The following is a 4,346-nucleotide window of genomic DNA, read 5'->3' on the forward strand; positions in this document are numbered from 1 at the left end:
CAGTTTTGAGTCCACTTCCAGTTTGCACCTTACCGCCTCCTTGGATGTTACCAGGCATTTTGTTTTTTCGGTGTTGATTATCATGTTTAATTGTTTGGCCTTTAGATTAAACGCATGTAGTAGTCTCTGAAGATTGTCCTCTGTATCTGCAATGAGTACTGCATCATCAGCGTAGCATACAACGTGGAAGAAGGTGTTTCCCATTTTGTAACCTGCCGTTTTTGGTAGATTTTCTATTATTTGATCCATGATTAAGTTAAATATAAATGGGCTGAGGGAGTCACCTTGTCTTATTCCTGTTTGGATGAGTATCTCGTTAGTAAACAGATGTTGAACTTTTATTGCTGTTTTGCAGTTGGTGTTGATGTCATATATTAAGTTGATTAGTCTCGGGTTTAGTCCTTTTGTTTCTAGAATCTGCAATATATCTGTCAGGCGTACTCTATCGAAAGCTTTTGTCATATCTACAAAACACATATACGCTGGCTTATTAAGTTCCAGGGACTTTTCAACGATTTGTCTAATAATGAATATTGCGTCAATAGTCGGGCGGTTTTTGCGGAATCCTTGTTGTTCGTCTCTAATTTGTATAGTTTTACTGATTTCCTGTAGTATTGTCTTAGTGAATGCTTTTAAGGTGCTGTCTAATAATGTTATTCCGCGATAGTTTTCTGGGACTGTTTTTTGACCTTTTTTAAATATGGGTATCGTTGTGCTGTTCTTCCATTCGGCGGGTATTTTCTGTTTACTAATTATGTTCTGAAAAAATGCTAATATTTCTTTCTGCAGGTTGGGTCCGCCGTATTTGAGCATTTAGTTCGTGATTTCATTAGGACCTGGGCTGTTTCGATTTTTGAGGGATTTAAAATTATCTTCTATCATCTGAATCGTTAGTTAAAAAATTTTTCTAAGATTATAAAAAAAAGTTAGTTAAATTATTTCTAAGATATATAAAAAAATAGGGGCTGATAGTAGAAATGATCTAGGAATTAAGAGACCTAGAAGAAGACCAAACCTGAGATGGGACCATATGACATTAGGAAATCAGCGGGGATAACTTGGGCCCGCATAGCCAAAAATAGACAACAATGGGCCCAACTACAAAGAGAGTATCTAAATATGTGAGGGAGGCTACACCATAATTGAAAATGGTCAAATAAGCTAAAAATGATGATGATTTAACTGCAGTTCGTTTTAGTTCTTTTACCAAATAGATTTGAATATTTGTCCACGACCACTTAATAATAAATTAATATTCTGCTTCCTAGCTGAAGGAGTATGGTGCCCATATTTGTAATAGAGTGAAATATAACAGCTGATAGCAATGAATTATGATAAATCACACTATCACACTGTGCATGCTATGCCAACGTGACACTCACAACATCCCGATGCGGGGCGTGGATGATTTGACGTTTTTCTTATCTTTTCTTTTTATTAATTTTGACGTTTAAAGTTGTCAAATGTTAAATAGGTAGTGATTATTAAATGGCATATCAAGAACTCGTTTAAAATCAAAAAATGAATTATGAGAGTGATATGAGCCCTGTACACCACCAGAGATAGCAGAGGCAGCCAAATTAACAAGTCTTGGATTGCTACCGCAAAAGTCTAAGGATCATTACATGTTTGCCTAAAAAAACTTTCTAGACTGGAGGATTGCTATAGGCATAAATTCATTTTCCGAATCCGTGTTATTAGTATATTTAGTTGCCATTGTAACGGAACAAAAATAAATCTCCTGATTGACTAAAGAATGTTGGTACGATATTTTCATGCAAAGAACTTGAAATAATATCAATGAAATTCAAATACATATAAAATATAACTTCAAATAAAATACAAATTACCAAGTTTAGTTACACAAAACAACAAAAAGTCAGATGCTGGTACTCCAATTTATCGTTCTCCAACAACTGTACTCAACTAAAGTTGGTAGAAGTATGTTTTATTGCAAAAAACTTGAAGCATCATCAATAAAATTCAAATACATCTATAACGATAAATAAAACACAAATTACCAACTTTAGTTACACAAAACAACAAAAACCACCAGCGTACGATCAATCATTTTTCAACAAATTTATTTTACTAAAGGTGGTAGAAAAAAAAACTAATATACAGGTATGTCGTAAAACACATCTAATAATAAACTTCCCAAATATTTGAAAATAGAATAGTTCGAGATGACTGCGACTCTCTACATAGAATTGATGATATTGACGTGTTTATCACAAAACATCCCCCTTTAGAACTTGATCTGTCATGTTAAGAAAGGAAAGTAAATAATAAAGCGCCTCTCGTGTTTGTTCGCACTCAATTTCAATGCATACCTGTATATATTTTTAATATATTTTTTAAATTTAATTTTTTTTAATTGTAAAGTAATATATTACATTTAAATGGAATATATTACATTACGATTATGTCAATTACAGGATTACAGACTTGTTTTCATGTTTTCTAACATTTTTAAATAAAACGAATTGTTAAAGTTCAATATATGTATATTTGTCGTAGGTATGAAAAAAGTAAAATATAAAATGGACAAACGCTTACCTACATTGCAATAAAACTTCCACTTTGAGTTTTGCAATTCAAACGCAATATTTCTATTTCACAAATATATCCGACAACACTAAAATCACTGAAACTTCCACGGCTGACAACGAAAACTGAAAAATATAACGGAACTTTATGTTTTAGACCATCATATCAACATTACGCTGTACCATTATGAAAATATCTAATTATAACTTGTCAGTTTTAATATTTTAACATGATTTCAACTATTTTTGACAATAACTAACTTTTTGTTATCAAGATGACATTTTAAACGGCAACTGACATATTATGTCATAATATTTGAATTTTAAATATGTATGTAATATAATTTAAATTAATATAATGCAACTTTATACTAAGAAAACATTTATACACTCACAAAATACAACAAAGTCTAATAATATAGTTTAAAAACAATGAATATTGAAATAAAATTAAAAAAGTTAAGCGCGACCCCTTGTGTCAAAATTAGATGTTTAAATTTTCGCAATTTTTACACCATTTGATGACCGGTGGCGCCTCTAGTGTTTGTTCGGGTGTTGGTCTTTTACTCCCACTTATGGCCATTAAAGAAAAAGTTCTAAAGGGGGATGTTTTGTGGTGTTTTATTATTATTATTAAACGCTATTATTGGCTAAATTGCCAAATTTTAAGTAGGTAGTGACATTTTCCCCTAAAACATAAATGCAATAATTAATAGTAAGATTAACATTAAAAATACAAATTCAAACACTCCTCATAATTATTATAATGGCTGTGGACAAAGTATAGTATTCAACTCGCAATAAGCATAAAATACTCGTTCAATAATATACTACTATACCACCAAAAGGACTTTTACTATATACTATTTTAGCTATTAATATTTTAATACTGTTGTTACTTTTAGTATTTTATAGCGAATTACTACATTATAACACACTTATCATTTTTATTCTGTTACTCGAATTATGCTTAGTTATCTTTGGTTTTTGAGAAAAAAAAACATAATACTTTCTAAATGAAAATATTGGGCTTGTATTTAAAGAAAATATTATTTACTTCTCCAATTTCAAAGCTACATATTTAATTTGATTATGAGACAATATTTAAATCTGACTAATTGCATAAGAAAAATAAGGTTAAATCGATAATAATTGGACATACTTATACTTAACTGTTCTTTCAAGTTCATTGAAATTAATTCACAAAACACAGCATAAAAGATCATATTGTCTCATTCATCATGTCGATAACCTCCAGCCAGGTTGTATACGACAGATTTTAGAATGCCACACTGAACTGACCTATTTGTTTCCGATTCGCGATTATGTGAGTCAATGACTAAGCGATAATGTAGTGTTAAGTTTTGTTCTTTGTCCCGATGCCCGAGACTACTTTTACTTTTCGCTGATGGCGGTTTGGTTTTGCCTGACGTTTATTATTCAATCTGCCCACCGAGAACGAAATAAAAAAGAAACTTAATAACCTGTAACGATGCTATCTAAAGTGATACGTAAACAGAGTACATTCATTACTTGAATATATTTTACATTATGATTAATCGATTCAAATAAATAAATTTTAAGGAAATTGTGTATACTTCTTAGTAAACTGTATTTAAATAAAGATTATGCACTTTTTAGTTATTATTTATTGTTTAAAACTGCAAAATATATTAACAAACTGGGTTACGACGTGAACGCTTCGAGAGGTAGCGGAAGTGAGAGAGAGAACAATATATTCTTCTTCTTAAAGTAAAAATAGGCCTTGGTCCTTCAAAAAGCTAACTGCCGAGAGTA

The sequence above is a fragment of the Sitophilus oryzae genome, unplaced genomic scaffold (assembly GCF_002938485.1).
Source record: "Sitophilus oryzae breed Bouriz unplaced genomic scaffold, Soryzae_2.0 scaffold_931_pilon_pilon, whole genome shotgun sequence".
Classification (NCBI taxonomy): Eukaryota; Metazoa; Arthropoda; class Insecta; order Coleoptera; family Curculionidae; genus Sitophilus; species Sitophilus oryzae.